Below are 21,895 nucleotides of genomic sequence, written 5' to 3' on the forward strand. Positions count from 1 at the left end.
AATTTACTTCCTTTTTCAACTACTATCATGGCTTTCCATCTCTTTCAAATAAAACCCCAAGTCCTTACCATAGATTTCAAGGCCTTGCATGATTTGGTTCCTGCTTACTTCTCTAATCCCATCCATGACACTCCCCTTGGCTCACTCTGCTTTAGTTCCCTTGGCCCTCTGTTAGTATTTGTGCTTTGCACACACAATTTCCTCCACCTCTTCCTCTCTATTCTTGGCAGAGCTGGCTATTTATTCTTCAGGTCCCAGTTTAAAAACTGTCTCCTATGAGAGGCCTTTCTTGACTTAACTACCTATTGTTGGTCTGTGTCTCCCCAGAATTATTCTCTATTATGATATGGTATTCAGTTCCTTTGTAGCCAGTATCTTCATGTGTTTTACCTATTTTTTTGTTCATTTTCTGTTTCCTTCACAAGATCTATGATAGAAAAGACCAGTCCACTTTATTGAACTCTGATAATGATGGGTGCCTGGCACATAGTAGGTGCCTAGTAAATATTTTTTGAATTAATAAAATCATGAATGGTGTTCTATAAATAAATCAAGGGTAAGTACATGGAATATATATTGGAAAGTGCATGTGCTAATACAACTCGTCTATATGTTTAACAAGAATTCAGGTGATTCATAGATGCTCTATCCATATGAGCTTTGAAATGAGAAGTTTGTAGAGTTCGTAACTGATTTTTCCCTATGATATCGTAAATCCATTCTCCAAAGTTGACTTTGTCAGAGTCCAAGTAAGGTGTTGAAGATATTTAGCTTGATTCAATCAAGTGCTTTTTAGGAGGAGAATAAAGGGAGTGATAATAGGATATGGAGCAAGAATCATTAATTATACTATCTCATTTACTTTCAAGCATAATGAAGAAGTTATATCTGTTAATGTTCTTGTTGGAATTTGATGAGTTTTCTGTTACATTACACTCAACAGTGGTTCAGTAAACATGAGTTTAATTAAATTTCTTTCATTATGGGCCTAGGCGTGGGGGTGATACATAATAAGAACACACTATTTCTTAAATGCATGAAAAATGTTCTGACCGTTTAAAAGAAACTTGTTTAAATTTTTTTGTGTGTGTTGAATGAATTGAAAAGTAGACATAATTATATATGCTGTCAATTTAAATACATAAAGGTGAAAAAACATACTTGAAAAAGTCTTTTTACCCTGTACTTATGTAGAAACATGTGATGACAAGAAAATTTTATTCTAAAAGGAATGCATAGTAGGTCTCATGTAAAATAAAACAAGAAAGAAACCTTTAGGTGGCGGCCAAGAGCTATGATTATGAATTCCTTAGCCTGTTTTTATGAGAATTTATGATCTTGTTTGAAAGTGGTCATGTAAAACGGGCTATTTAAACCACAATAATTCAGTTCAAAGCAAACACAAGGACAAAATTAGGCCTGGGAAGGAACTAGATTTGAATGTTAATATCATCAAATAATTAATCAAATTTTAATTTTGATTTGATTTGACAGTTGGTATCTTGATTATGATTAGTAGTTAGAGACCCAGTTCTGGGAAGACAATGGTATTTGATACTGAGTTACAGGATTAATTATTCTTAGCACTTAAGTAATTGCTTTAATCTTCACATAAATCATCTTTAAACAAAATGGTAGCTTTTTAAGAACTCAAAGAGTGTTATAAAGATGTCAAAACTGTCCAGATGCTTATTGTGCAATTGAAAGCTCCATTCAAAGTTGACACAGGCCCCAGAAGAAAGGTCAATTATCTAACTCACTTTTGCAACATCTGGCAGAAACTATGACTTGTTGGAGTACCAGTGTGTTCTTCTCCTTTTTTATTGCTCTCTGAAATGAAAGTTTATGATTATATCTGCCATGTGCCCCTTTCAGTTCTAGAAAAAAAGAAAAGGATAAAATGTTTTTTAAAAGGCATTATGATTTTATGATGACATGCACTCGTTTCAACTCCTTGTTCGTTCTTTTCATCAGTATGCATTAATTTACTCAAAAAGTTTTAGGCATCACTATTAGATATTGTTTTAGAGTAATGTTTATGTAAAAATTTTCTCATTAACCATTAATTCTGTTAGCATTTAGATTTATGATACACTTTTTGATAAGGCTTTTGGGCAACACAGACTAAATTTGGTAGTTGCTTCTAATTAGTCAGGCCTTTTTTGAAGTGTTGCTAGTTCAATTCTTGTCACCTTAAGTAGTACACATTTAGCAATGGCTGTATACACATCCAGCGTCATAGAGGATCGAAAACAAAGTAAACGACAAACTCGCTACACAAGGAGTTGACAAGCTCTCTACATGCAGCAAGAGAACAGAAACAAATTAAAATAATATATTAAAAACCACACATTGGTGTTGAGTAATAAAAAAGAAGAAAAGAGAAAGTGTGGGTTGACAGTAATAAAGAAAACCTCCATAGAGAAGATGAATAAACTAGTGAAGTTTCCCAATACATTAATGGGAAAATAAAGATTTTAATTCTTAAGAAAATCTAGTTCCATTATTTAATGTCAATATTCCAAAATTGTACTTTCACAATATAGATGCCAGAGTAGCATGAAACAGCTCCTTTTCTAAATATTTTCCACCACATTAATCAATGAAGATGGTGACATCCTCTCTCAAAAAAACCTACTGAGTATGTTGCTGGATTACACAGCTAGTTGCCCACAGAATTATCTAGAAATTATTTCTGTCCTCTAGTAATTTACAATACAAAATTGTCTAGGAAGAAAATTAGTCTGAAAACTTAGTAGGTTGTATCTATGAAATTACGTGATAGACAAGAAGAGAAAACCAAACACCGCATGTTCTCACTCATAGGTGGGAACTGAACAATGAGCTCACTTGGACTCGGGAAGGGGAACATCACACACTGGGGCCTATCATGGGGAGGGGGGAGGGGGGAGGGATTGCACTGGGGAGTTATACCTGATATAAATGATGAATTGATGGGTGCTGACGAATTGATGGGTGCAGCACACCAACATGGCACAAGTATACATATGTAACAAACCTGCACGTTATGCATATGTACCCTAGAACTTAAAGTATAATAAAAAAAAAAAAGAAAAAATAAAAGAAATTACGTGATAGAAATGTAATATTTTCTATGTCACCATGAATGGTTTTAAAATGATATTCCCAAGGCCAGGGATCAGGAGAGCCATCTCTAATCCTGAATCTTAGGGTATATATATATAGTGATAAAATTGTGGTAAGGAGTCATTATTTCTGTGGAGGCTTTTTCCTTCTCTATGAAACCAAAGAGGAGAACCAGAAGATCTCTAAATGTCCCCTCAACCCAAAAATGTTACATTTTATACTTTTACAGAGTAAAGCAAGACTTCATTCAACATTGTCAAAGCAGAAATTTTTTTCCATCTGGTGAGTAAACTCATGGCATAGTTGCAGTGGGAATTGCAAAATGAATCCCATGAAACCCGACACATAGGTGAGAATGGCTCCCTAGCAATGCTCAGCCTACATGATTGTGTGTGTTGGCTCTATAATCACAGCAATAAAAAAAGAAGATACAGAGTTTCCCTCAACTAAAATTTTGCATAATAGTGGTTAGTTTTTAAGTCAACTACACTGTCCCCCAGAAAACCTGAAGTCTTTAATCAAGGTCAAAACTGTTAAATGCAAAAACAGTAAACTAAGAAAAATACAAAGAACTGATTTTCTTGTAGGTAAAATTTACCAAGTCAGTAAGTGCTATGAAACCAGTACATATTATGGTGTGTCAATATTTTTTTCATAAACTGCAAGACTGAAAATTTATAAAAAATTCTAAAATAGTAGATGAGCGTGTCTTCTTAGCACTTAATAAATGTAACATGAATTAAAATTTAACTTCAAATATGCCAAAAGCATGAAGAATCTGCCACTATGCAAAAGGACTTAGTAAACATGTATATAGCCATGAAAAATTCAGATATTAGAATTTATATCTCTTTAGTTCAAAGCAATGCATTTAAATCTCAGTGGACCATTTACCTTCACATGCAATCTACTATTGCACACTTTTGAAAATTAGATGAAAGTCAATAAAAGAAAGATGAACATCCAATTCCCAAAACTTAAAAAAAAAAAATCAATTCAAAATGTATGACTAGGCCGGGCGAGGTGGCTCAAGCCTGTAATCCCAGCACTTTGGGAGGCCGAGAAGGGCGGATCACGAGGTCAGGAGATCGAGACCATCCTGGCTAACGCGGTGAAACCTCGTCTCTACTAAAAATACAAAAAAACTAGCCGGGCGAGGTGGCGGACGCCTGTAGTCCCAGCTACTCGGGAGGCTGAGGCAGGAGAATGGCGTAAACCCGGGAGGTGGAGCTTGCAGTGAGCTGAGATCCGGCCACTGCACTCCAGCCCAGTGGACAGAGCAAGACTCCGTCTCAAAAAAAAAAAAAAGTATGCCTATTTGATGATAGGAGATTAGAGAAAACCTCCGTATTGTGAAAGCTTTCATTATTCTATTTTTCATATGTAATAAGCAGTATAAAATGATGGACATGCCTCCTCTCTCCAATATCACACAAAAATAAGTAAAAGAAAAACTTTTCTGTTCCATCTCCCTGCAATAATCACTTCAGAAACCACAACTAATCTTGGGATATACCATTATTCTGCTGCTTGCTAGTGGACCGTACAATGTAAGAAAGCTATTTTTATCTTGAGTGGCAGCAATTCAGCAGGATAGACTTGCAGATTTGAGTCTCACTCTTCACTACTTGATTGGGGTGAATGATTTCTGATGTAGACAAGTATATGAGATGGCAGATCTCATTGATATTACTCCCTGTGAACCTACAAATGGGACAGATATTTATTTATTTGTTTATTTATTTATTTATTTATTTATAAAGGCAGTCTATTTAGAATGCTGTTTTCTAAGGTAACTTTTTCTTCACCTTTTACTATATTAAAGAAATACTTAAAATCGCTTTAATCATAATCGTTTGCACGAAGTCAGTGGGACTGGGATTTAAACAACTAGAGAAAAATAATACACGGAAGGACTGAGAAAAGAATGTCATCCAGAAACTACATATATATATATGTATTTGTTTTAAAGTTGGAGCAAAATGCCGAACTTCTAACAGAGGGGCTGCAAAGAGAAGAAAAGGTGGTCAGAATGAATATAAACTAAAGGTAAATACGAAGAATGAAAGTCAGGACAATACAAAAATGGCTAAAGATTGACGTGGGAAGAGCGTAATGCACAAATGCACAAAAGTGAAGCTGGAGAAAAAAATGATGAAATGCAGAACAGGAACAGCGGCAGAGAATGGAAAAAAGGAGGTCAGAAAAGCACAAAGAAGGCTGAAGAACAGCAAACAAAGAAGTAGTATCAAATGGAAAGGGAGCAAGTGTCTAGATTATAAAGTGGGGGGAGAAAACATCAACAGCCCGGAGGGAGGGCGGCCGGCAGCAGAGTGAAGAGCCAGAGCCCCGGGAGGAGCCCAGTCATTTTGCTTTGTCTTCTACAAGTGGAGTTTATGCCACTTGACTGGAGCTTGCAAATGGATGTGAATTAGTTTACTGGCATTCAAAATCCTGCTGTAACGTTGTTAGGAATTTGGCATGGTAGTGTTAGCCTTAAGAAAGGCTATCAACTTTCCTCACGTTAAACCAAAGCAGCTGAATTTACATCCTTTTGCAGCTTTCAAGCTTTTTTCAAATGGCATAATCTGGCAATAGCTAGGCTTGAAAAATTCTGGGCATTAAAAAAAGCAAAAGAATTTGTTTTCATTAAAGATAATCTTATACTCATTTGCTCACATTCTTATTGCTTTAGTTTATAGTTATTTTTTAAAAAATCAAGTTTACTTAAATTTAGATGGTTTTATGAAAATTCCAAAAATTCTTGAAATATGGAAATACAGATTGCAACTACAAGGACCAAACTGCTAAGATAAACCAGCAAATCACCATTAAAAAGGGCCCTTTGTCTAAAGAGTTACTTTTTTTTTTTTTTTTTTTGAGACAGAGTCTCGCTTTGTAGCGCAGGCTGGAGTGCAGTGGCGCGATCTCAGTTCACTGCAAGCTCCGCCTCCCGGGTTCACGCCGTTCTCCTGCCTCAGTCTCCCAAGTAGCTGGGACTACAGGCACCCACCACCACGCCCGGCTAATTTTTTGTATTTTTAGTAGAGACAGGGTTTCACCGTGTTAGCCAGGATGGTCTCAATCTCCTGACCTCGTGATCCACCCGCCTCAGCCTCCCAAAGAGCTGGGATTACAGGCGTGAGCCACCGCGCCTGGCAATAGTTACTTTTAAAATTGCTTTTGAGAAAAAAAAAAAAGGTCTCCTTAAAGTTGCAAATAATGACACCGACACCAAGAATGATTTGTTATACAGCAGGTCAAAGTAAATCAGTAGTCTCTTAATTTTGAACTGGAACTAGAAACCTAGGTATATTTTCTGTTCTTCTGTTTTCTCCTCCTCCTTAATAGCCTCTGAGTGAACTATCTACTGAGTGAAGTTTTATGTCTTCAAGTTCAACCCTGGTTAGGTGTTCACTTTTGTTTCTCCATGGGAACAAACACGTAACCATGGGAACTGGGCAGCACAAAATATAAACAGTACTGAAAGCTTTTAGGAAGAACCATGCTTATAGCACAATGTTAACTATACAATGCAAGTGCTAGCTGGGCATTCTAATACCTGGCATATTATGGCATCTCAAAAAGAATAATTTGATCCTGTGCCTTGTCAAATGTTGGAAAAGTAAGTAAAAGGAAACTATACTGTTTTCTCATTAGAGAAAATGCAAAAGTTTGTTTTCATTAAAAAAGTTAAAACCCACAAAACATATTGTGGTGATTATTTGCATTGACTTAAAAGATACACTTAAGTTTCTTTATATGATGAGCGCTTTTTGCACACTGACATTATCTTACATACCATATCTGTTTTGACATATGCTGGGTCTTAAGTCAGGGAAAAAGAAGTAAGAAAGAACAAAGAGGTTAAGACTAAGGGTCTAAAAGTCGGGTGAGTCACCAGCATTCCAAATCATTATATCCAGGGTAGTGGAACTGCGTTTCTGGGCCAGGAATGATTTATCAGGGGTTGGAATGTGGTGGGGAGGATATAACAATAGGAATTGCAGGCAATGTTATGGCTTTAGTGCTAGGCAAGAGAAGGATAGGGCCCATTCAGTTGGAAGCAAAGATCCATCCAGTGTCTAGGGAATGGAGTGTGAAGTTAAAGGCCAAATACTAGCCATGAGGCAGGGCCTCTGTTCAACAAGTGATGGTTTAGCTTAGGGTGTGGAGTGGAGGATGCCTACAAGGACAGACACCCAAAAGTGAAGTTTAGGTAACAGCATTGTTGGATAGCAGAGTGGCTGCAGCTTGCTGACACCCCACAGGTGATCTGCATATGGGCCCTGGAATATATGGTTTACTCCAGACTCCAGTTAATGATTGTGGCTAAAGCTTTTAATATATTGCCTGGTTTCATTAACATTATTAACATTGACTCTGCGCATAGGTGGTAATGGCAGCAACTGAAAACAGAAAGGAGACCTGATTTGCTAAAGATCAACCCACAATAAGACCTCCACATTTAATGTTTAACATTGTACACTTGTAGATAGAGGCATTTGCAATTCATTGGCAAAAGAAGAATGCCCATGCAGGCCACACATTTGGTTCCACGTTCCGAATAGTATGCTATCTTGGCAATTATTGCATGTTACCTTTAGGTGAGAAAATGTCTGATGTGACATCAGTCTGTCTGATAAAAGCAATGAAATAAACTTCAATAAAAGAGTTAACATTTTTTAAAAAAATGTTCTTAGGTGCCATCTCCTTACCTTGTATTTTTCAGAGTCCTTCAGTGGCTGTTTGGCAGAGGCTCAAAGCTATTGCAGGGAAACAATTTGAACTGAACGATGTGGTTCATGAAGTCTGAGATCAGCAGACTGGCAACTCTTCAGCTTTCAAAAATAATGTGGTCATGATGTGTGTATCTCATTGCACTTCTGGGTTATGGTTCATTTAATTTTATGGAACAAAATAGGTTTCCATGTAAAATAGCATTTTCACCTATAAATTAGGAGCAAATAAAACAAAATTTATTTTGATGTAAAAATCTAGTCTCCACTGTAACCCACATGTAAATTCCCCATGTTATAATTAGAGAAATGCTCTTACTAACATAAGACAAAAGATATGAAAAAAATGGCAATTGCCATTTTAAAAGGAAGTAGAAATTCAAAAGAGGAAGATGTGAGGTTTAACAAAACGTTGGAATTAAAAATGACAAACTAGGCCGGGCGCGGTGGCTCAAGCCTGTAATCCCAGCACTTTGGGAGGCCGAGACGGGCGGATCACGAGGTCAGGAGATCAAGACCCTCCTGGCTAACACGGTGAAACCCCGTCTCTACTAAAAATACAAAAAATTAGCCGGGCGAGGTGGTGGGCGCCTGTGGTCCCAGCCACTCGGGAGGCTGAGGCAGGAGAATGGCGTGAACCCAGGAGGCAGAGGTTGCGGTGAGCTGAGATCCGGCCACTGCACTCTAGCCTGGGCGACAGAGCAAGACTCCGTCTCAAAAAAAAAAAAAAAAAAAAAAAATGACAAACTAAGAAAGAAGGAAAGCAAGCTGATATTTTTATTTTATTTTTACACTATAGAATATGATGCAATGTGTAATGTCCCTCTTATGATTCTGAAGTTGAAATAAAACTAAACCAATGTGTTGGAGTCTCTCCTCATGACCCTGTTCATAGCAGTCAGGTAACTTAGTTCCCCCTTTCTAAGCACATTTAAATGTAAGTTACTTAACATAAAGATTGCTCTTAAGAGTTATTTAAATGTAAAGGTTGCTCTTAAGAAAATACCACCTCAGTGGTAGATGGGTACTTATCTGACAAAATACATTGTGTTATTATTTCACTTTATTAACTTGTGAGTAAAGAGAATGTTTGCCATTTCTAATATGGGAGGCACAATACGGGGGCTGATCTCAGCACTTGGAGTACAGAACAGAGCACAGCATAGCGGATGACAGTGGTAGTTCAATGAATAATGACTATATAGTACATTAGAAGTAGATGTGAAATGCTGCGAAAGATAAACAACGCTGAACACTAAATAAAATGGTAAGAATTAATGTATATTATTACAATAGAGAAAAGAGTGCAATGTGAACTAAGCTCAACTTTGACCTGTACAGAGGTGATTAGGTATTTTCATGGGAGAATGAAGGATCAGGGAGAAGGGTGCGTGGGGACTCCATAGAGTTTTTCAGGAAAATGAAAAATTATACAAATCCGGAAAAGAGGTTAGTCCACGTGAAACCCATGTAGTTTTGTTCACTGCTGTTTACTGAAATTCGGCCCCTCCCCTCCCGCAGAGACTGGAAACTGGGATCCTGGTCTTCAGGTGTTGGTTGCAACAACAGGAAGCTCTTTTGGCAGCCTTGAGTGTTATCAGGCTTGCACTTTAAGTGGGAGGTAGGCTCATCCTAAGTAAACAATGTTGAGCTGTTAGAAACTGTCTTAGTGTTTGTTCAACCTAGAAAGGTAAGCTTGAGGCCTAGTCAACAAGAGAACTCAGAGGAGCCTGACTAGCGCCTTTGCTCATACTAAGGAGAAAGGTGCGTGGGTGGGTCTCTGAAAACTTCACATCTAGAATCTCTTCAGAGCCCTAATATGTTTCTCAGTGGACACGATGGAGAATTCCTAGAGCCAAATGATACGTCCTTTAGCAGGAATAGAGTTGTAAATATGACTTGTGGAGTGGCAGGAAATCAGATCAAAAGAGAATTGGGAGTAAGATCACAGCAGGCTACTGAGTTTGAATTGTATACCATAGTCCAGTGCTTCCCAAAGTGTGGGACTCATTTACAGAAAACATTTTGGTTGTATGAGGATGAAGCATGAAATCATATTGTCACATGATTTTAAAATTTTTTCAATTATCTGTTACCCCTTCTCATTAACTTAAGGAGAAAGGCTTAGGTTGATGCTAATCTGTGTTTTAAATAGTATTTTTTTTCTTTTTTTGAGATGGAGTTTCACTCTTGTCACCCAGGCTGGAGTGTAGTGGTGCAATCTCAGCTCACTGCAACCTCCGCAGCCCCGGGTTCAGGCGATTCTCCTGCCTCAGACTCCCGAGCAGCTGGGATTACAGGCACCCGCCACCACGCCTGGCTAAGTTTTTGTATTTTTAGTAGAGACGGGGTTTTGCCATGTTGGGCAGGCTGGTCTCGAGCTCCTGACCTCAGGAGATCCATTCGCCTCGGCTTCCCAAAGTGCTGGGATTACAGGTGTGAGCCACTGCGCCTGGCCTTAAATGATATTTTCTAATCAGTCTTTCTAACAAAGACAGAGTGAATTTCTGCCAACATTTAACGATGTAGTTTCATTTTCATTAATTAAAAAATAGATTTCTTTTATAGAACTAATAGTCATTTTCCCTTTTAGTAAGTAATATGAAGTTTTCTTTCCAAATATATTTACTTAAGTGAAACACATTGAGTCTGTTTAAAGACAAAGATTACATGTGGTGGCAGGAGGAAGAGTTGGGATGACTACCTTCTTTCTGGGTTGCTCAAAGAGGGGAGTGGTGGTGTCACTAACTAAGGCAGGAATTACAGAAAAAAGGCCAGAACAAAGGAAAAGAAAATAAAAACCAAGAATAAGAAATGCCTTGCCTATTATTACTGGATGTGCAACAAAGTTTATTTAAATCAAGGTCCTGTAACTTCAAGGACATACTCAACACGCCCTCACATTCTCTCTGATGCAGCCAATAAAAGCATGCCATAAAACAACCTTATCATTTCTACAACCTGCCTTCTCACAGCCTGCCATCACCCTCAAAATGCTGGGTGACTTTTTGTTCCACCAGGCATTAACCCTAGGTTACATCCTTGGTTCTTATGTAATTTGGTCTTGACCATAAACTTAGAGCTTCCTTTGGTCTTTATTTTACTGCTTTCACTTCGGGGAACAACTGAAATGCTGTATTCAGCCAAGCTTTTGGATCCTTAGGTCAAAGATCCTGGCACCCATGCTCCTCCAGTAACAGGCAGGCTTGTGTATGTACTTACTCTCTCTCTCTCTCCCTCTTTTTCTCTCTCTTTCCCCCTATTCCCCCTCTCTCTCTTAGAGGATAATCCTCCATTTGCATGGGGGATTATTAGTGTGTCCTTTAAATATATTGCTTTTTGTGTATCATGCATTAAGATATCAGATGTCAGGAATGCAAAGGCTTTTTTTCTTCTTTGGATATCAGCCAGTCATTCTTTTTGGAGCAATTTAAAGCAAATTCCTCTGTTGGAGCAAGACCTTCAACTTTTTTTTTTTCTTTTTGAAGCAGATCTCTGTGCCTTTTGAACTTCTTTCTGAGGTTCATATCTGAAGCTATTGTCTCTGTCTTCTGAGATGTTGTACCTTATAATATAAAAATGCATGCTGTGGGCTGGGCATGGTGGCTCACACCTATAATTCTAATACTTTGGGAGGTCAAGGCAGGTGGATCACCTGAGGTCAGGAGTTTGAGACCAGCCTGACCAACATGGTGAAACCCCGTTTCTACTAAAAGTACAAAAAACTAGTCAGGTGTGGTGGCAGGTGCCTGTAATCCCAGCTACTTGGGAGGGTGAGGCAGGAGAACCGCTTGAACCCGGGGGTCAGAGGTTTCAGTGAGCCCAGATCGTGCCACTTCACTCCAGCCTGGGTGAAAGAGCAAAACACCGTCATATATATATGACGAGAGAGGGCTTAGGAACAGAGAGAGAGAGAAAGAGTATTGGACATTAGCTCCTCAAAAATGGCTTTTTCCTGCTGAATGTTCATGGTGAGGTCAGTCTGACTTTTAATAATTTCAATTGACCCCTCCAAACTGAGTCTTAAATTGTCTAAATTTTTAAGTACAAAATTAGTATAGTCGTATTTTTATTAATCATACCTTATCTGTAATCAAAGAAAATGCATCATTATTTCTTTTCAACAATTTTTAAAATTTTGTGGAATTCGGAGGTATGGTGTTGTAATAGATGCACATTTTTAAATACGTAAAGTTTAAAATTTTTATATAAACCTTATATGTGTAATTAAACCCAAGAATAGATGTTCCTTTCTGTTAATAGTCTATTTTTCTATTATGGGTTTACTTTTATTGAAATTTTGACAGAGATACTTGAGAATTAAAGATCTGAAAATGAATTACATTTATAAAAATACACAAGTTCATACTTCCTATATTACATATAAAAAGATATTTTTGTCATGGGATATTTAATGTTAACTTTAAGACTTCCATTTTTTAAAAAAGATGAGTCATTTCCTCTGTCTGGGAGATGACTGTGAGTGGTAAAAGTCTGGGTACATATGTTAAGGTCACAGAACTTGGTTAGAGCACAGAATCCATGTTCAGTTTCGAATTTCGTCTGGACTTTGAAACAAAGCAATGGTGTTAGATAAAGAAATGAAGGAATGATTTGACTAAGGTAGACCTTTGACTGTATCACCAGTTACTGTCTCCTGTAGAAATAGGTGATATCCTAAGCCTTGGACTTTGAAATTTTCATTCTTAGGTCTATAGTGAACTTAAATGCTTACCAAGACAAACACTTCTTGCTTAACTTTTGATTAACTTGCACATAAAAGGACATGAATTTATATTGAAGAGTGATGTCATAGCTGTAACAAAAGGGATTAAAAAAGAAAAACCTTTTTTTTTTTTTTTTTTTTTTGAAACGTACTCACTTGTCGCCCAGGCTAGAGTGCAGTGGTGCGATCTTGGCTCACTGTAACCTCCACCTCCTGGGTTCAAGCGATTCTCCTGCCTCAGCCTCCTGAGCAGCTGGGACTATAGGTGTGTGCCACCACACCTGGCTATTTTTTTATTTTTAGTAGAGATGGGGTTTCACCATGTTGGCCAGGCTGATCTCGAACTCCTGATATGCCAGCCTTGGCTTCCCAAAGTGCTAGGATTACAGGCGTGAGCCACCACGCCCAGCCTATGCTAGTCTTTAGCTCAGAATTTTAGCAGAATAAAAGTGGACTCTACTACCTTACTTAATAGCTGTTACTCAGTCTCTTTCAGCCTTGGGATTCACCTGTGTAAAAGAGAGATGATAAAACTTTATGTATTTGCTGTGAAAACTAAATTAAAAAGCATATTAAATGTGGTAGTATTTGTAAAATGCCTAGGGGGTCATCTAGCATGTAGTTATTGTTTGTTCCTAAACCCTCAACTCGTTCCTTCATTTTCTCTTCCTTGGAAGACAAAGAGCATATTCTTTGCCTCAATGTAATCCATTTCCTGATGAAAGATGATGTATTTGCTCTATGAAGATGAGTGATAGGTAATAACGGATGGTGATGGATAATGGCAAATACCAGAGAGATTATGATCTGGGCAAAATATCGTACCTTAGTAAGCAAGGTTGCTTTCTGCATTCACATTTATTACACGCATAATAAGATACAGCAGTTTTATTTGCATAGTAGATGGAGAACAGAATTTATTTAGAAAGCTTTTGATAAGCCTCTTAGGTGAAGTAAGTGCTTGCAGGTATAGTGTTGGCCTCACCAGGGGTTTAGTAATTGTTTTGTGTGTGTGTGTGCGTGTGTGTATGTGCGTGTGCCATTCAGATGAGTTTGTTCGTACACGTGGGAGCAGAGGAGGACAGAGTTAAGAGATGAGAGGGCTGAGAATGGGTACAAAGAAGAGTCCTCAGGACTCGGAAGAAAGCTATTGATATGGTTTGGATGTTTTTTCCTCTCCAAGTCTCATGTTAAATGTAATCTCCAATGTCGGAGGTGGGGCTTGGGGTGTGTGGGTCATAGGGTTGGATCTCTCATAAATAGCTTGGTGCCCTCCTCACAATAATGAGTGAGTTCTCACTGAGTTCCCATGAGATTCCGTTATTTAAAAGAGCCTGGCACCTCCTCCCTTTCTCTCTTGCTCCCTCTCCTCCCACATGGCACACTGGCTCCCCTTTGCCTTCTCTCATGACTAGAAGTTTCCTGGGCCTCTCACCAGAATCAGATCCTGGTACTATACTTCATGTACACCCTGCAGAACTGTGAGCCAAATACATGTCTTTTCTTTATAACACCCTACCTCAGGTATTCCTTTACAGCAATGCAAATGGACTAACACAGCTGTTCTATGGATAACGGTAATTTCCCATGATCACTGAAGTTACTAGACTGACAGAATGTTTGTTGTAAGTTTTTGTGGATACCAGCAAAGTTATAGTTTCATGTCTAGATGCATGCCAGGCTAACAGATGGCACAGATCTAAGAAAGGAAGCAATGGGGGACCCCACAAGCAAACCCTCAGACATTTACAGACTTCATAGAGAGGATCTGGAGCATCAAACTCAAACTGATGGTTTGAGTGACATTCATGTATATCTCTGAGGGTGAAGGTCTCTGGTGACATTTGCTTTACATATACGACCACATGGCATCATTATGTAGTTTATGTTCTTCCGTGTATGACAGTTATCAGTGTAACATCCTCACTAGAATAATTTTGAAATCGAAATGTTTAGTATTTAAATTTTTCATAGTAAATAACTTTCTCATACATTAAATAAATAAAGCAAAATCATTTAATAAAGTTTTAACTCTGAGTTATGTTATAGGTCAAATTATATTTACCTATTGTGACAACAGTGGAGATTCCACCCTGGTCCCTTGTTACCCACATTTTAGCAATATTTATTCTTTGGTGTAATCATAAAAGGTCAGTTCTATATACTGACATATCTTGACTCACGAAAGATTTTTCAAGATTCACATATATACCTGTAAAAACAAAGATATTCAAATGACTAACAAACCTGTTAAATGCCAAAAATAAATAAGGGGGTGGAATGAGAAAACACTGTGGCAGGAGGTGTCTTTTGGAAAAAAACAATGAAATGGTTGACTTTTGATGTTGTGGCTGATGGTAATTGATTTGATATGTTGTTAAAGATATTTGACTATTTTTTAAATAAATGTGCATTTTATATAATATTTAAATCAATCAAAAGAACCCTAGAGGTGTTGAATTCTTACTCTGAATCTTAACTGTTCCATGCGGCAACAGCATAATTTTTAACCTTAAGGAAAATGCAGAAAATGGTACCTTTTCATTCTCACTGCCACCAACCCAGTTCAGGCTGGGAACGTTTGCATTTCTCTGAGTGCCTACAACTGTTCTCTCTGTTTGTGATATTTCTCTCCTCCAATATATTTTCTACAACTATGTGAATGATGTTTGTAAAATTGTGCACTCCATTGCTATCAGGTTTAAGACAAAACTCCTCATGAGGTTTACAAGGCCCCTTGTTCATCAATCTCCTTCGTTTACCCTTACAGATATATTATATTTGCAGTGCGTCACACTTGTGCTATGGATGCTTCTCACCTTTGGGCTTTTATGTTAGCTGTTTGAACCTTTCTTTTCCATCTTGCCATCCCTTCCCTCCCTTTTTTTTAGTCCCAGTTTATAAATCTCTTCCTTCAAGAAACTGCTCTTTGTCCTCAAGAGAGTTATTAATGGTTTACCTTTATTTAGCAGTATCGAGGGACTAGAGAAGTCTTAATTGAGGAGGGAACATGTAAGTCTTGAAAGTCTGAAAGGACAGGCTGCTGAAGCACAGAAGAGGGGGTTCAGGCAGGAGAAATGACCATAAGGAGGAAGTGTGAAGGGAAAGGGGAGTCAAAAGAACAGATAACAGTTGGTAGAGTGTATGACATTAGAAAGGAGTTGAGGGTGAGAATTGCTGAGAATTATGAATGTCAGACTGTGATGAATGCAGAGGTTTTAGTGCCTAGTCAGGAAGTTACAACTTATATGGGCCATAGAGCATCATTAACAAAAAGGTGAAATTTGCATCATATGGGGCAATATGGTCAGCCCTGTTTTAGAAAGAGGGGTGGATATGTGTGCGTGTGTGTATAAATATATATATGTGTGTGTGCTTGTGTATATTACCTGTGTGTTTGTGTATATACATACGTGTGTATATATGCATATGTGTATATGTACATATGTGTATATGTGTATATGTATATGTGTACACATATACACATGTATGTATATATACATATATACATGTGTATATATAAACTATATATGTGTGTGTTTATATATATGTGTGTATATATATATAAAATAAGCTAAGAACAGTGGCTGAGAGACAAGGTTTTGAGTTGGGCCATGAGCTGGAACATTTGGAGAGAATGGGAGAGAGAGAAAAAAAATCAGTCACAGTCTTAAAAGTGAGATAACAAAATAACAATATGTAGCAGTATAGAAAATACTCATATGAAAAGTACTGGTGACAAGTGCTTATAGGGTTTTAAGCAAATGTATATATTTTCGATGATAGTATATTTGTTCAGGTTCTGGCTGAAACAACATTCATCTGAAATTGTTCAAATGAAGAGACATCGATGCAGTGGTTCTTAGTCTTGGCTGTACATTGGAAATGCTTGGGGGAGCTTTGAAAAATATACATCCCTGTGTTCTACCCTCAGAGGTTCTGCATTAGTTGATCTGGTTTGTGACCTGGCTGTTGGGATTTCTTAAAAGCTTCCCAGCTATTTCTAATATGCAGCTTGAGTAGAGAACCCAGGTTCAACCTCTGAGGTGAGAATGAAAGGACTGCTTTCAGAAGCATGGGCAGTGCTAGGAATTAAAGGATGGTAAGACACAAGAGACTAGCTACAGGGGGAAATAACACTATCCTTATGATCAAAGAATGAGAGACACTAGACTCACCTAGTGAAAGCTGGACCGGAGGAGAAGGGGCTATTCTACCTGAGCTATAGTATGGGAGTGGGGTATGCTTCTATTTCCTGCTTTCAGAGCTGAAGCAGGATGTATGAGGGTTCTCCAGAGAAATAGACCTAATCGAATATGTGTGTGCATGTGCGTGTGTGTGTGTGTGTGTGTGTGTGTGTATGTGTGAATTTTTTAAGAAATTTGCTCATGCGATGGTGGAGGCTGGCAAGTTCAAAATCTGCAGAGTGGCCCGCAGGCTGGAGACCTAGGAAGAGCTGATGCTGTAGTTCATGTCTGAAATGTGAAGGCAATTTGTTGCCAGTACTCCCTCCTGTTCTGGGGCAAGTTAGTCTTTTATTCTAACTTAATAATTTAAAGCCTATTCTCAGGCTTTAAATTGATTGCATGAAACCCACTCATATTATGGAGGACAATCTGTTTTACTCAAAGTTCAGCAATGTAAATGTTAAATCTCATCTGAAAACATTGCCATAGGAACATCCAGAATAATCTTTGACCACATATCTGGGCAGTGCGGCCCAGCAAAGTTGACATATAAAGTTAATTGTCACATAAGGAGGGAGAGGAGAAGAAATAGTCCATCTCCCTTTTCTTCTTTCTCCCCTTCCTTTGGCCAACTGCCCAGGACAGAACTGAATGAAGAATGAGTACAGAATCTGAGGGGCAAATTGAAGATGTCCTGCACATACTTCTAACTCATTCATCATAGGCTTGATTATTATTTTGAAAATACCTTTTCTATTGTTAAAATTCTCATTTGGTTAGGTTGAGCAATATTATGACAGACTCTTGAATTTATTTTTTAAAATTATGCTTGTGACCTAGTAGTTTCTAAAATGATTTTCTAATGATCTTTGCTGAGATGGTTTCTCTTTAGACTAGAATAACAACAATGTTTGTGTCATCAATGCAAATGTAGTTTTTGCTAACCAATAAGAACACTGCTAAAATTTATTTTCAGCTTAAAAGATAATACTGTTCTATTTAATTTTGTGTTAGATGGTCACCAGGAAGCCATGGTGACCATGAAGACTTCCTGCTGTTTCTTAACTTCTAGTCCATGCCAGTTGGCTCCAGGCTTCACAGGAGTGAACCGTTGTTACAGTTAGCAACAGGCAGTATAGTAAGTATGACTAAATGTGGAGATTCTATTTTGACCACTTATCCCTCAGTGGGACCTGTGGGAATCCTATAGATGCTCATAAGAAACCCGTGGTTGATTAGTGGGATTGTGAGGAATGCTTGCTTCCATCTCTTTCCCCACAGGAGTTAGCTGAAATTCCCCAGTAGCCTCATCACACAAAGGTAGCCCCTTTCAATTCTAAGAGGGAAGAAATAGGGATTTTCCAGGGGAAAGAAGAATCCCCTGTCTCTTCTATACCATTGTTCAAAAATCATAAACAGAGGGACAAAATTACTCAGGTTAGGACATGTATTTTATACTTTACACCAGAACACATACCCTTCCATTTCAGAAACTATATCCAGGTGGTCCATTTTTATCAGTTTTGTGCATTAATTTCATTCTTACCAAACAGATTATAGTGCTTTAAAAATGTTCTTCAGAAAGATTTCTTTTTCATAGGTGTCTCTGGTAATATTTGTTTCTTCCTTTTCATGTCTTGCCACTTCTCCCAACTTCAAAATCTAAGTTGGGAGAGCAAATACTTTGGTTAGCACAGACAATATTGCCAGACAAGGAAAATCATTTCTGCCAATGGAGGTTTATAAAACCCACAGGGGAAGCATACTTCTATTATGTTTGAGATGGAGAGTCATCAAATAGCATAATCTATAGGAAAGAATATAGAAAATGAAAATTGTTAGCAATCTTCAATATCAATTCATCAACGTATATATTAGGGCATATTTTGGTACCACTGAAAAAAAGACTTAAAGTTGTATAAATGTATGGAGCAAACAGTAGGGCAATGGTCTTACATAATACTTTATCTCCACTTTAAAAAAGTATTTTATGAAAATCTTATTCTCATTCTAGAGTGTTTGTATTTATTACAGGTATAAGAAGCTATTAAAGACCCTTACAAAGGCTTATTTGGGCATGAGAGGATTCAGGAAAGATGGCAGAATAAAAAGCACCAGGCATCCATCTCCCCAGCCAGGCATCTACAGTGGCAGAATCTGTTCGATGTAACTATTTTGGAAATCTGGAGTCTACTGAAGGTTTGCAACTTCTGGGGGAAGACATGGATGGTAAATTATGGTTAACTTCAGTCAATGTCAGCTTTTAGCTTGACAGCAGACACCCACCCCATACCCCCAGATTTGTGGCAGACAACTGTGCATGTGTTCTTGGAACAGCTTACACAGAACTTGCAGGAACCAAGGTGGGCAATAAAGATCCTATCCTCCAGTACTGGAGATCTGTGTTCTAATCACTGACAGCTGCCTCTGATTATGGAAGTACAAACACTGGAGATGGGCATCTGTTACTGTTGCACTTCCCTGAATTGTTGGAAGCCCTTTTCCCTTCAGATGAGGTAACCTCCAGGAGATTTAAAGGGTCAGTATCCTGTTCCCCATTCATTTTTCTCTTTTTTCCCTTTTGAGAGCCAGAAATTAAAAAAATAAAAACTAGGATATTCAAAGGCAATTGCATATATGTGGAAAATTAGAGAGTCACCATAATGCCAGGGACAGGTGGAGGCTCAGAAAAGACCTTGTTTACACATGAGGCTTATCCTCAGCACAGTGACAGCCTACAACAATCAAATCAAATCAAAACAAAACAAAAATCCCTAAGAAACTCTGAGGAAGGGAAATAATCTGATTTCCAGAATTACCACACTACTAGACTTAAATGTCCAGTTTAAAAAATCATAAGACAAACTAAGAAACAGGAAAGTATGTTTCATTCGGAGAAAAACAGAACTGATGGCAGATCTACCATACAAAACCTTTTTAAAAACAGTTGTCTTAAAGATGCCTAAATAACTAAAGAAAAACCTGGAAAAGCCAAGAAAGTTGATGTATGAACAAAATGGAAATATAAAGAGAAAGAAAATCTAAAAAGAAACTAAAGAGAAAGTCTGAAGCAAAAAAGTACAATACAATAGTCCCCTAGTTATCTGTAGCTTTCTTTTCCACAGTTTCAATTACTTCCATCAACCATGGTCCAAACATATTAAATGAAAAATTCCAAAAATAAAAAGCTTACAAGTTTTAAATTGCATTCTGTTCTGAGTATGTTGGTGAACTCCATTCTGCCCAGGATATAAATCATCCCTTTTTCTAGTGTCTCCACAGTATACTCTACCTGTGGTGAGTCACTTAGTAGCCATCTCTGTTATCAGATTGACCATTGTTGTATCACAATGCTTGTGTTCAAGTAACCCTTATCTTACTTAATAATGGACTCAAAGTGCAAGAGTAGTGAAACTGGAAATCCAGATATACCAGAGAGAAACTGTAAAGTGCTTTCTTTAAGTGAAAAGGTGAAAGAAAGTTCTTGGCTTAATTAAGAAAGAAAAAAAGATTGTATGCTGAGGTTGCTAAGATCTGTTATAAGAATGGATCTTCTAATTGTGAGGAAGGAAAAAAAATTGTACTGGGTTTGCTGTTGCACCTCAAATTGCAAAAGTTGTGGTCACAATGCATTACAAGCTTTTAGTTATGATGAAAAATGCATGAAATTTGTGGATGAAAGATGTGAACAGAAATGTGTTCTGATTGATGACAATGGGGTTTGGAACTATCTTCAGTTCCAGGCATCCACTGCCTGAAACATCTCCAGTGTAAAATGTAGGACCACTGCAACTCAGATGAAAAGTTTTCTAGAGAGATTCCAAGGAAGATTGAGAAGTCAAAAGAAGTAATTAGTAAATATGAAGATGGGACCATTGAAATGATTGAATCTGAAAAACAGAAATTTAAAAAGTAAAGTACTAAGGAACCTGTGCTATACTATCAGCTGGATCAGCATACACATCTTGGATATTCCAGAAGGAAAAGAGAGAGATAAAAAGTCACAGAATATTTGAAAATTTCCTGAATTTGATGAAGGACATAAACACAAACATCTAAGAAGCTCCACTTGTATAAGGTACTTATCATAGTCACAATCATAGAATAGAAAGTAAAAAGGTGGCTGCCAGGGGCTGCAGGAAGGGAGAATGGGGAGTTACTGTTTAACGGGTACAGAGTTTCAGTTTTACAAGATGAAAATAATTTTGGAGATGAATGGTGGTGATGGTTGCATGACAATATCAATGTACAATTGACTCTTGAACAATATGGAGATTAGGAGTGCTGACCCAAAATATACCCCCCAACACAGACAAAAATCCACATGTAACTTTTGACTCTGCCAAACTTAACTACTAATATCCTACTTTTGACCAGAAACCTAAACAATAACATAAACAGTTGATTAACACATATGTTGTATAGTATATGTATTACATACTATACTTTTACAATAAAGTAAGCTAAAGAAAAGAAAACATTTTTAAGAAAATTATAAGGAAGAGGAAATATATTTACTATTCATTAAGTGGAAGTGGATCATCATAAAGGACTTCATCATCAATGTCTTCATGTTGTGTAGGCTGAGGAAGAGGAGGGTGAGGAGGGGTTGGTCTTTCTGTCTCAGGAGTGGCAGAGATGGAAGAGAATACACGTATAAGTGGACTCACATAGTTCAAACCTATGTTCTTCAAGGGTTATCCGTGCTAGCAAACTGAATTCAAGAGCCCCTTAAAAGGGTCATTCACCATGATTAAGTGGAATTTATCCCTAGAATACAAGGATGGTTCAACATACCCAAATCAATAAATTCAATGCACCATATTAACAAAATGAAAACCTGAAGACATTCACACTAGATGACTATGAAATGAAGACGTAGGTATTTGCTGAAGATGAGAGTGAGAGTAATGATCTAGAGGACAACGCAGAGATTTAGGACAGTCCCTGAGGGCATATGAAAGGGTGTTTACCAGGGACAAACCAAACGAAAATGAAAGAATTGAATGAAATGGCAAAAAACCATTATGCATCTAAGTTAGAGTCTGCTGTCAGGAGCCAATTAGGAAATGCAAGCACTTTGGCTACACCAACAAAACCTGGAAGTTAAAAAAAGTAGTAAATATAATAACACT

At 37.7% G+C, this 21,895-nt stretch overlaps 1 long non-coding RNA gene across 1 annotated transcript; it reads right to left on the minus strand.

The window, feature by feature from the left end:
* Window positions 1–1,204: 1,204 nt before the first annotated feature.
* Window positions 1,205–19,992, minus strand: LOC111545071. Its single transcript, XR_002732331.1, has 5 exons — window positions 19,954–19,992; window positions 18,307–18,422; window positions 13,037–13,082; window positions 7,827–8,058; window positions 1,205–1,877 (listed from the first exon to the last, which is right to left on the minus strand). It is a non-coding gene; the product is annotated as an uncharacterized LOC111545071 (long non-coding RNA).
* Window positions 19,993–21,895: the final 1,903 nt, after the last annotated feature.

Source organism: Piliocolobus tephrosceles, chromosome 8 (assembly GCF_002776525.5).
Source record: "Piliocolobus tephrosceles isolate RC106 chromosome 8, ASM277652v3, whole genome shotgun sequence".
Lineage (NCBI taxonomy): Eukaryota > Metazoa > Chordata > Mammalia > Primates > Cercopithecidae > Piliocolobus > Piliocolobus tephrosceles.